The sequence below is a fragment of the Macaca mulatta genome, chromosome 2 (assembly GCF_049350105.2).
Source record: "Macaca mulatta isolate MMU2019108-1 chromosome 2, T2T-MMU8v2.0, whole genome shotgun sequence".
Classification (NCBI taxonomy): domain Eukaryota; kingdom Metazoa; phylum Chordata; class Mammalia; order Primates; family Cercopithecidae; genus Macaca; species Macaca mulatta.
The window spans coordinates 152,051,290-152,063,535 of record NC_133407.1 but is presented as its reverse complement, the minus strand read 5'-3'; the positions used below and the strand labels follow the sequence as shown (position 1 = coordinate 152,063,535).

The 12,246-nt window shown below is 53.6% G+C and overlaps 1 protein-coding gene across 12 annotated transcripts in view; it reads left to right on the top strand.

Moving 5' to 3' along the window:
* IQSEC1 (IQ motif and Sec7 domain ArfGEF 1) overlaps window positions 1–12,246 on the top strand; it is a 392,952-nt gene that overhangs the window by 66,826 nt on the left and 313,880 nt on the right. For 2 of the 12 annotated variants that reach the window (XM_077989955.1, XM_077989962.1), the window contains exon 1: window positions 4,386–5,272. The exons of 9 other annotated variants lie outside the window; for them this stretch is intronic. The gene's annotated coding sequence lies outside the window, so the exon portion shown is untranslated. Of the gene's footprint in view, window positions 1–4,375; window positions 5,273–12,246 lie in introns of those variants that run through there. One more of the 12 variants, XM_077989976.1, reaches the window with a different exon arrangement.

Sequence of the window (12,246 nt, the reverse complement as noted above, 5' to 3'; positions counted from 1 at the left end):
TGGTGGCCATCCCAATTTGGGGCCACCAGGGCCCCAGAAATATTTTTCCAGTGTGGGGAGCTCCCTGGGGGGCTTGGGGTGGTTACACTCCCGGGAGAAATTGCAGGGAGGGGATTTCCAGCACCTGGACAGTGTGGGCAGCCGTGGCTGGCACAGAGTGAGTTGAAGGGCCAGTTCTGGAGTCTGCTGACCTTCAGCTTCCTCTTGCCAGTAAACTTGGGAGCATGTGTCAGGAACATCATGCAGCCTGTCTCTGGGGAAGCATGGCTCAGCCAGGGCCTGCAGGTGAGGTGGATGGACTGAGCTTTTGGAGGGTTTTTGCAGGAGCTTGGGGGTGACATGGTGTGACATTATTTTAAAGGCCTTTCCTGCCGTGACACAAATTGTAGAAGGGCCCGAGGCAGCTGCCAGATTGGCTGGGAGACTGATGTGATGGCCCAGGGGAAAGCTGCTGCTGGCCTGGACCAGGATGGCTGTGGTGACAAGAGCATTTTGGGTGCACTTGCAGCTGACTGGCACTGGTGGGTGGCACTGAGTAAGTGAGGGGAAAGGAGGCATTATGGGTAATTTGGGAGAGTTTGAGGAAGTGTGGAAGCCTCTGGGGGTGGAGGTGGCGGCCAGGGCTGTCTTCCTTTCTCCAGGTTCCCTCCATTGCACACCTGCTGCCAGAGAAGTCATGCTGAAGCTGGATCTGTTCAGGCCACCCTCCCTCAAGAATGTTCAGTGGCTCCCCATTGCCTGCAGGACCCAGTGTACACCCTTGAGGGTGGCAGTCAGGGGTCTCCCCGACAGACCCCTCTGGGCCTGGGGCCACCCCTCACCTCCACCTGTGCATGAGCAGGAGCAAACAGAGCACATGAACTTCATTTTCCAGTTTCCATGAAAAAAATTTAAAAACCTTTTCCCTTTTCCCCGTCGTGAGATGTGAAAAGCATCTTGTGTGTGAGTGCAGCCACCATGCTGTCTCAGCCACAGGCTTCCCTCGCCTCCCACCAAAGACTCCGTTGCCTTGGAGAGCAGCCCCTTTTGGATGGTTCGAGTAGTTTTCAGATGAGTTATTTCAGTCTGTCTTTTCTCTCAGCAGCCAGCTCATTCATGCACACACCTATGAGTCATTCATTCTACATTCCATGAGCACCTGCTGTATAGCCAGCACTGAGCCAGACCCTGGGGACTAATGGGATTAAGAAATGATCCCAATCAAGGATTCAGCACAGCCAGGTCCAACCGCTCCCCGCCCATGCCTTGCCCCAGGCCTCGCACACCTGGGAGCACTATAGGTGCCGTGGAAGGAACTCAGCACACAGGAGGCGCTAGGTCACTTTGCCCCCGCCCCCCGGCTCGGCTTTGTCAAGGTTCCCAGCCTCTGCGTGTGGGAATCCTGGAATCCCAGAATGCTGGAGCTGCCAGGGGGCCTCAGAAGCCAGAGGTGCACCTGACTTTAGATGGGGAGCTAGCATGTGATTATGGTGCTGCTTCTAGATGCTTTGGGCTCCAAGTAGAGGTCAGGTCATTCCATGCAAGGTCTTTCCAGCTCTCCTGGTTCTGTGGGGGACAGTGGCTCGGTCTTGTGCCAGTCTGCTGTCCGGGCCTCTTTCAGGGATCAGCTTGGGGTGAAACAGCCAGAGTCTGGAGCAAGAATGGGATGTCATTGTTTTGTGTTCCTGGTATTATTTTGAGCGTTCTTTTCTATTTCAAGTGATGATAGTATTTTACATTTAAAGTGTGAATATAAATAAAAGTGAATTTTCTTTTCAAAATACATTTAAGTAAAGGAGTGAGGCAATTTAAAGGAAAATACTAAGTAGTTTATAGTGACATGGCACAAACTGGAGACAGGGGCTGGAATGAATCAAGTTGGGGAAATTTGGAGCCAACCAGACCCAAGGCTTCTGGACCGGCTGTGGAGGTGCCTCCATTATGCCCTCTTTCTGGAGAGCAAGTCTCTCCCAGTGATTTCAAGGCAGAAGCATTGTGAAAAAATGGCATGAATGGAGAGAAAACTTGGTACTTCCACACAGTGGAATACTACTTATCCCTGAAAAAGAATGGTCTACTGGTGCACACTATGTCATGGATAAACCTCAAAAACACAATGCCAAGTGGAGGAAGCCCCACCACTAGACTGTGGCATATGGAAGTCCCGAAAAGGCAACCCCATAGAGATAGAATAGATTAGTGATTGCTGGGGGCTGAGGATGGGAAAGGGAATGCATCAGACGTAAATGCATGAGGGATCTTATTGGGAGAAGAAAACATTGTAAATCTAACATGTGGTAATTGCACCATTCAATGTAAGTTACAAAAGTCATTGAATTGTAAAACAAAACAAGCAGAAAAACCTGAGTCAGGTTCACTCTGTTCAGTTGGATTTTTTTAGAAAAAGCACTAAGAATAAAATCAAAATCATCTTTTGTCATCTGTAATGGGGGAGAATGTCCTTCAGGGCTCTTCTCCATGGCAAATCCTTTGTCACCACCATTGGGCTCCTGTCATCAGCTAAGTTTTGCAGCGTGTTCACCTTGCCTAAGTCGTGATATGCTGTATCCTATGCCATTAACTCTTCTAGGTTAGTGTGACCTAAACTCATCGGGAGAAAGGGTCCATACGTTCGGGAGTGGGCAGGGGTAAGCGAAGTTAAATTTGTGTGTTTCACGTGCTAATGAATAGAATAGCATTTTGTTTCTCCATGGGGAAGAGAGTGCATCTGGGTGTTCTGTCAATCTGTCTGTCTGGACCCACTGTCCACTGCTCTCCATGCTCCATGCCCTGGAGGGATGCCCTCTCGCACTGGCTTCCGCACCCTCCAGCTTTCTGGTGGATTCACTGATGGGAGATCAGTGGGCAGGATGGAAAGAGGCTGGGATATTCATTTCTGTAGCCCCTCCTGCAGTCCCTCTGTCCCCAGCCACAGCGCCCTGCTGCAATCCCTTTGGGTTCTGATGACTGCTCCCTCTCATCCCTTAGGTCCAGGGGGTGGACAGCTCATCGCTCTGCTGGCCCTGGGGGTATCTCTGGGTGGCTCCCTGCCCTCACCTGCCCTCTGTAAGTCATCCCTTCACATGGCTGGCTCCAGTGGCCCCTTCTGAGGGCCCCCTGTCCTCTGCTGGGTAACGTGTCCTAAACATATTTGACCATGTGTTCCTCTAGGAGCTCACATGGAGCTGCTGGTGTGGGGGATGCTGTTTGGGAAATGCTGTTCTATGGCTGCGCTGTTGGCTGCCTAGTTTCCCACACTGCACAGGTGCTATTATTATATATGCAACCTCCTACCATTGAGCAATTGGTCACTGCCAATCTTTGCATCTTTGTGCAATGACTATGTCCTTTGGATGGATTCCTAGAATGGCCAACGGACATGCCCACTTAAAGGCATTTCCAATAGGTGTTGGACAGAGCTCTGGAGGGCCTGCCCAGCCCCAGGGAGTGGCTTTACCTGTCTTTGAGGACACCATCTCCTGCATGTGGTGTCTGGATGTTTAGCAATCACGAAGAAAGCAGACTTCGGCTGTGAGGGCTGAGACAGAGATTTGGTTTCGAAGCCCCGGGCCTGGTCTGCTCTGGGGCTTGGAGGAATACTTGTTCCGTGAGCTCCACAGCAGGTCCTTCCTGAAGGGCCCTGGTCCTTCTCAACAGGAGACGTTTGAGAAACGAACTCTCCTCTCAGCCGCCCCCCAGCTATGTGGCATCCGCTGCCGTGGGGGGCCTCTGAGCTTGAGTGGGAATTGCTGGTCGTACCGGCCTCTCTGCCCAGCCTGTGCCGGGGGCGGAGTGCAGCGGCCATGTCGGCCTTCTCTGGGCCCCAGCAACACATCCATGTATCATCCGTGCTGAGAAGGTTTGGTAATGCTGTGGTGTTTTATTATTTGTGCAACTTTGCCTCCCTCCGCCCCAGGAACAAAGAGGCATTTATCAAGCCCCTCAAATGTGCAGAGCACTCTGTCTGGCTAATTACAATTGTGAAGCTGTTCAGACTTAACATGGATTTTAAACGAAACTCTTGCAGTTCTTGTTTTTCGCTTTTCTGAGGGGGCCTGAGGCTGCCCTTCGTGATGTCTGGCATGGCCAGAGCCTGAAGGTGGGCGCTGAGGCTCCATGTGCTCCTGGAGCGGGTATCTTGGTCATGGCCTGATGATCCATGCTAATCTAGTTGGCGTGTCCTCTCAATTTCATCAGGCAGCCGTGTGGATTTCTCTGTCCTCCGGGCAAGGCCTCTGGTCAGCCATTCTGAGCCTTGGCCGCTGGTTTATTTGGAAACCTTTTCCATCCCCCAGGCCGAGGCTTGGTTTTATTTTCCTCCATGATGCTGTCTTGTGTGCGCGGGAGCCTGGCACAGGGGTGGGGTTGGTGGTAAAGAGTCACCTTCTCTTCCCTTGCCAGATGGTGCACAAGGAGCCGCATCCCCACCATCTGCCTCTCGCCTCTGCAGCCTTTGCATTCAGTAGGCACTTACTCATCCTGCCAGCCCTGAACCATGTCTGAGGGCCTAGTCTAGGCCAGGCACAGGGCTCAAAATTCCCCTTACGGGTGCAGTAAATTCCACTCGTCCGTTCACTCGGGTGCCTGTTCGTTCGGCCAGCGCTTAGCAGAGCCCGGCGTCGGTCCTAGCGCTCAGCTGCAAACACTGGGACCTGTTCTTGCTCTTTACACAGAAAGAGAAGTTCCAGAATGCCAGGTGCTGCACACCATCTGGGAAGGTCAGAGAACCAGCTGCATGGTCAGGCACGGTGCCCCACTGGGACCTCAACACTGCTCCCTGGAGACTGTGCTCCACCAGACACCAGCTCGTGTGCCACAGTGGCCCCTTGATGGCACCGTGGCCCTACTCTTGCCAGGGTGGGTTCCTGGAGGTGCCCCCTCCTCACCTCACAGGCTTCTGCTGGGATTCCTGCCCTGGTTCGTCCACCTGGCAGTGAGAGGCCCCAGGCTGCACCCACATGCAACGGAGGCCGTGAAAGGGAGTTTCTCATTTGTTTCTTGGAGGAAAGAGGCCTACGAGGAGGATCATGTCCCAGACTCAAGGCAGGAGCCATGGCCAGAGTCCTGGTTCAGGCTCGCTGTGGCCCTGCCGTGTGCCTGCCTGTGCTGCCTGTAGGACAGGGTGAGGAGTCGCCCTGAGCAGCTCCCGGACAAGGGTGTCGTGAGCAGCAGACGCCGTGTTCCGGCTCCTCTGCAGAAGGCTGATGTCGATGACTCAGACAGAGTTAGTCTCAGCCGGCCAGGGCAGGCTGGCTCTCTGAGGCTTAGAAGCCCCTGCAGTGCGACTAGAAGGGTAAGAGAGGGGTTCTTCATGTTAAGGGTTTGGGACTCTTTGGCAGGAGGGGAGAACGACACTGGAGCAGAGAGACCAGCATAGCAAAGGCCAGGAGGGGCTGGGCTGTGTGGACAAAGCACAGTGGACAGGGACACGGGGCACAGGCCTATCAGAAGGAGCTGGGTGGCGGGGAGGGACCAGGAAGAGCCCGGGGGAGAGCGATGGATCCAGTTCGGGGTTGGGAGAGGGCCCTAGATGGGACTTCTGGGCGGCAGAATCAGTGAGGCTCAGTGGCTGACTGGCTGTGGGTATGAGCCCAGGATGGTGCCTGGCCCCTAATTTTGGTGCCAGGCAGGTGGGCAGGTGACGGCCATTCCTGAGATGGCCTAGGCACTTGTTTCCTTTCCCTCCAGCCACGTGCAGCACCTTTTCTACCTTGATGTTCCCAGTCCCACCCCGGGACCCACCAACACCGGCCCGGTCACGTGGCCGTAATTGCTTAGCTTGCAGTCTGGTAATTACTGAACGTGCTTATTGGCTGGATTTCAGCAGGTTTAATATCATCTTTCATGGCTAAAAACGTGGCTCAAAATGAAGGACATAAAGTTGAAGGAGCCCTGGATAAAATTCTGCCTTCAGATTCCTGTGGATTAAGAACTCGGGTGATGAGCTGATGCCATAATTCACAGGGAAGCTCAAGGAGCCCAGGGTAGCCAAAATGGTCCTGAAAAAGAAGAACAAAGTAGGAGATCCCACACCTCCCATTGTCCAAGTTACTATAAACCAACAGTCATCAATACTATATGGTACCGAAACAGGAAGGACATCTAGATGGATGGAATAGAATTGGGAATCCAGAAATCAAACCATGCACAGGGGGCCAAGATGGCTCAGTGGGGAAAGAACAGCCTCCTCAACAAATGATGCTGCACAATTAGATATCCACTTGCAAAAGAATGAATCTGGACTCTCCAGGCCACAAACAAAAAATGAACTCAAAATGTAACTAACTGTCAGAACTCAAATGATAAAACACAAGAAAACTTAGGAGTAAGTCTTCATGACCTTGGGTTTGCAAAGGATTCTTAGATATGACATGGAAAGCATGAGCGACAAAAGGAGTAGATAAATTGGACGCCATCGAAGTTAAAAATATTTATGTTTCAAAGAATATTATCAAGAAAGTGAAAAGACAACCACAGAAAGGAAGAAAATATTTGCAAATCGTATATTTGATAAGAGACTTTAACCTAGAATGTATAAAGAGCTCTTATAACTCAATAACAAAAAGACAACTCAACTAAAAAGCAATCAAAGCGATGACAAAAATCACCTGATTTTAAAATGGGCCAAGGACTGGGATAGACATGTGTCCAGACAAGATACGCCAGTGACCAGTACACGTGTGAGAAGATGCTTACCGTCATTAGCCACCAAGGAAATGCAAATCAAAACCACAAGGAGGTGCCGCTGCCACCACCAGGATGGCTCTACTCAGAAAGTCAGACACGTGTGGATGAGGATGTGGAGAAACTGGAGCCTTCACACATTGTGGGTGAGAGTGTGAAATGCTGAAACTGCTTTGGAAGACAGTCCGGCAGTGCCTTCAGCAGTTAGACATGTGTTACCCTGTGACCCAGGAATTCCACTCCAGGGTCTCTACCCAGGAGAGATGAAAACCTACAGAATTCATCCTTAAATGTTTGTAACAGCATTATTCATAATAACCAGAAAATGGAAACAACACAAATGTCCGTCAGTTGATGAAAGAACACACTGTGGAATATTATTCAGCCGTGGAAAGAATGAAGTCCTGATACATGCTGCAACATTGGTGAGCCCTAAAAACATGCCAGATGCAAGAACCATTCACAAAAGTCCACGTATTATACGATTCCACTTATATGAAATGTCCAGAATAGGGAAAACTGTAGAGACAGAAAGCAGATTAGTGAGTGGTTGCAGGGGCTGGGGCAGAGGAGGCAGAGAGAATAGAGAGCTGATAGCAAAACAACCTTGGTGGGAAGGTACTATTAGCTCCACTTTACAGGTGAGAAAACTGAGGCTCAGAGAAGTTAAGAAACCTGCCCCTGAGAGGCACAGCGCACATGGGGCAGAGGCAGCATTCAGACTCTGGACTGCGTGACTCCAGAGCTGCTGAGCCAGCGCTAGGGCCCTTCACAGAGGCTGGGCACCGACACGTACCAGAGCCCACAGGGGCTCAAAAACACAGGGCCATGGGGGTCTCAGGTCCTCTGGCCACGGAGAGAGGGGTTCTGGGGACACAAAACCAGCGTGGATGGACTGTGCTTGCGAGGGTGAGTGAGAGTTGCGTGGAGGGTGCGGCATTTGCTGTGGGCTTTTAGGGATTTCATCTGCCAGGATGGGGTCAGGGAGAGAGGGCCTTCCAGGAAGAGGGAGGTTCCAGGGCAAAGGCCTGGAGGCTGGGCGCCTGGATTTGGGCTCAGTGTGGCGGCTGAGCAGGGCTGGGTGGTGCCAGTTCGTGGGTCCCCGCCTGGACTTCAGGGATGGGCTGAGGGGATCAGACTTTCTTTTGGGGCCATGGAGAGGCAAGGATGGTGACTCGTCTGCCAGCCCTGTGGGTTCCTACTCGGGGAGGGGCATGCAGGGAGGTGGCTGAAGACGCCGCTCCCACAAGGGGACTGGGGGGTGGATGTCTGAAGAGCCCAGACTCTGAGTTGGGGTATTTGTTTGTCAGGCTGACCTGGGGCCAGGGGCAGAGGGGGGCTGTGGGGGCCCAGAAAGCAGAGACCCCAGGCAGGGATATTTCCTCCCTCCCTTCCTAATTCGGTAAATTTCATGGGCACGTTATTAGAAGTCCTGGGTTCAGGAATGACAGGATGAAGAGCTCGCTGCCAAGAAGGCCTCTCATGTTCATTGCTGTCGAGGAGGTAGTGAGACCTCCGTTATCACAGGCGTGAAAGCAGAGGCTGGATCCTCATTTCTCCAGGCTGTCCTTACACTGTTCTCCTGCCCTCTGTCTTGTCCACACAGACTGTGAGCTCCATGAGGGTGGAGATCACTCAGTCATCCAACACACCTTTACTGCACACCTACTGTGTGCCAGGCGCTGCTAGCCAGAGGATGCATCAGGGAACAGCATACAAGGTCTCTATCTTCTAGCAGACTCTTATCTCTCTCGGGTGGTAGTGTGTGGTGATCTTTCCAGAGGGAGGTATCTGGGGTCTGTGCTGCTGTGTTCGTAGAGTCACAGCCTCCTCCCCTCCCACTCAGCCTCCGGGAGTCATTGACTGGCCATGTTCCTTTCAGTCCACAGTGGGCCGTGCCCTCCATGTGGATGGCATTTGTTTACAGGGCCTCAGGGCCTGCTTCCTTCCCCTTCTCCCCTAGGAACGTCTTTATCGGGGTGGGCACAGAGAGAAACACATGACTCCTGAGACTGCCTGAAGCCCACTCAACTCCATGGAGATCGGCCCCCGAGATACTCTCCTTCTTAGGAAAACTCAGAGTGGAGGAGCCACGGCTGTTAGTGGACTCCAGTGGCTGTGGCATGTGTCTGCCTGCAGTTTCCAGGGGCCTGGCTTTATCTGTGTAGATTGGGATAATCTAGAGTAGTTGCTGGAGCTTCTGGGGTTAAGCCGCCTGGACACGCACCAGCCTCTCCTCCTGAGCACTGCACACAATTATCCCAGGGGAGCGGCGGGTGGCCTGGCAGCTGGCACCTCTGCAGTGGAGGTGGCAGTGGGGGCTTGGAGATTGCGGTTCCCTTCCCTGGGCAGCCCGGGGAGGTGTAACCCTTGCCAGCTGAGTGAAATATCCTCCTGCAATGAGTGTGCGGGACTAGACGAAAGGCAGCACTGGAGCCCTGGGAGGACACCGGAGGATAAGGGCAGGACCTACCCTGGGCCGGGCACTTGGCATTCATTCTACCTCACTGGGTTCCCCCAGCCTGGGGGTACCACAGCCAGGCCACACAGCCCAAGCCACGTAAGTGGCATTTGATGAAGCCAGGATTAAAAACCCGGTGCATTTGTGTCCGAGGTTGATATTCATTCACCAGGCTGCCTCCCTGCTAACTCCCTGGGCTGAGGACCAGGACTCAGAGGCTCAGAGGAGTGAAGTGACCTGCTCAAGGTCACAGAGCGAGCCTGTGACATTTCTGGGCTGAGACTCCTGAGCCTCCCACTTCAGGAAAATAAGTGATGTGTGGGTAATACCCCCACTGCATAGCAGTGGGGAAGGTTGGAGGATGGTGGGGCTGGAGCCCTGGGAGCGTGTGAGGGACTCAGCTCCAGTGCCGGGTGTCAGGCTGCTGTGGTGCTCTTGGAAAGTACGAAAGAATTCCTGAGGGAGCATGCACAGCAGTGTCCAGAACTGGCCCATCCTCCCTGGGATGCAGTGGATTATTCACAGTCAGGCTCTCGGGAGGAAGGAGCTGTGGACTTGGAGTTGGAGAACCCCCGGCATAGGCAGCTGGTATTAGAAATCCAAAGTGCAGGCCAACTAGAGACCTTCGGTGTGGTCCCTGAGAGGGCACAGAGGCAGGGTGTGTTGCAGGGAGAGCCCAGCCCCAGGCATATGGCAGGGCAGAGAGGGCATGGGGGTGCTGGGCTTCCCTGGACGCTTCCCTGGAATTGCCCAAGTTGCACTGGTCTGGAAGGAGGCCCCAGCACAGCCTGCGCAAGGAAGCTGGTGTGCATGGAGGCCTTGGGGAATGATTCTGCAGCTGTGCAGCAAATACTGGCTATCGGTTTAGCTGGGCCCTGGGAAAGGAATACATTACAGGGAATTGCAGGCCAGGCACATTTAATCTATGCTAATTTACCGTATTGGAGAGAAGGAGAGGGAGGGAGAGAGATGGAGATAGAGCGAGCAAGTGCAACTGGACTAGTGGACACCATTAGCCTCCATCTCTCTTCGTACCTGAATTGGGAACAGGAGGGTTTAGTTTCTTGGGGTCTCATGGGCTGTGTGCCTCTAGCCTGCCGAATGTGAGTCCAGTGTCTGCCCACACGTGTCCCTGCCCCTGAATATAAACCGGCTGCCTTGCCTGGGCTTAGTCAAAGGGGCAACAGCCATCCCTCTGATGACAAGTGGCACCGCAGCTCAGGCAGCCACGGCAGTTGTTGCTCTGAGTCACTTGCTGTGAGCCCGGAAGGTGCTGCTGGTTCACACACTGCTTCCTCATGGGGTTGGTCTGGGCGTGACTCTTGCCCACCCGACTGACTTTGAACCGGCCCCCGGTCAGGGCCGACCCCTAACTTCAGATGTGGCTTCCCCATCCTGGGGCAGCCCCCAGGCACTCCACGGCAGGGCAGTGAGGGCACAGGGTTGCATGCTGTGAGTTCATCCTCCAGGGTGGAGTGTGTGCGGGCAGCCTGGGGAGGGAACACGGCTGGAACATGAAGAGGGGTGGAGTTGGGGGCTCCTCTCGAATCAACCGACTGGCTGACTGTGGGCAGAGCTTGGCACCACTTCACTCCTGAAACTGCTCATTCATTCTCTCCCTCAAAACCATTGAGCCAGCCCTGGCTATGGGTCAGGCCAGAGCTCACCTGTGAAACAGACACGCAAATGAATCCATCAAGAATGCTGGGGTCGGGGACCGAGGTAGATGTGGGTTTGAGGGGCTTGGGCTCTGGGAAGATAAAAGGTGTCCCCAGGTGGGTTCCCGAGCCTGGGTTGTTACAGGTGAACAGGAGTTCACTAGGTGGACAAGGGACAGGAGGAGGCACAGCCTGTGCAGAGGCATGGAGGTGTGGCCAGTGAGCTCAGGCTGTTAGAGCAGTTCTGGGATCTGGGGCTGGAGAAGATGCTGGTGGCCTGATCCAGAAGGGCCCTGTGTGTCCTTTGGAGTGGCTCCTTTTCTCTGCAGAGTGGGTCACCAAAGGCTGTGTTCTAGGGAAGGTATTTGGAGAGGATGTGTCTCCCAAGGCATTCTCCAGCCTGCCATGTTCAGTTAAGTTCTGAGTGGCTGTTTCAGATCTAGTGACCATGCAGTGTCTTGTCACTCATTGTTTTGCTCCATTTGTCTGGCCACCCACCCACCCAAGTCTTACCATGTTCTGAGCCACTATCTACTTACAAATTTTAAAGTTAAATTATTTGGGAAACTAATCATTTAATGAGTCATAGAAAGATGTCTGTGATAGAAACACCCAGTGATTTATTCATTCATTCAAGATGCATTTGTTGAGCATCTTCTATGTGCCATGCTGGGGGTTCCGTAGTGACAAAGCTCTGCCTTCTCTTTGAACTGATGTTGCAGTGGGGAGAGATAAATGGAGTAAGCAAGTCAGCACAAAGGCAGGAGGGAAGGCTGGTCAATGTATGGGGACCACACAAGGCTGGCTGGACCACATGGCTGGGTGGCAGGGATGGTTGGTTTAGATGCGATGGTGAGAGAGGGCCTCCTGTGAGAGCTGGCAATGACATGGCCGACTGATGACAGGGATAAGCCCCTGCAGGAATCTGAGGGCCAAAGGAGCCCTGGGTGCAGAGGCTCAGGGGTGGGGACAAGTGAGGAGCCTCAGGGAGGCCAGGGCAGAACCTGGGGCAGGAGGCAGACCCAGATGACACCAAATCCTCTTGACTGGGCTGAGAATGGGAACTGGCGTGGAGCATGAAGGGAACCCACTGGCACGTTGGCAGTGGGTGGTGACATTGCCAGGGTGCTCTGGGGGGATGTGTCATGGGGAGAGTTAGAATGGCAGCAGGGGGGCGGGGGTGGCCAGAGGGAAGCCATCCCAGGGACCTGGCAGAGAAGATGGGGCTTGGGTCAGGGTGGTGACCGTGGAGGGGAAGAAGTAGGCAGACTGGCGATGAGTATTAGAGCGGAAGCTGTCAGGACCTGCTGACATGGCTGGATGTTGTGAGAGGGAAACAAGCCAGGAGAAATCCGGTGGGAAGGTTTGAGTGGAGATGGGGAAGGGTGGGGTCAAGAGCTTGGTCTAGGTGTGTTCAGCCAGAGATGCTTGTTAGACATCAAGTGACAAGGATGGGGGGTGGTG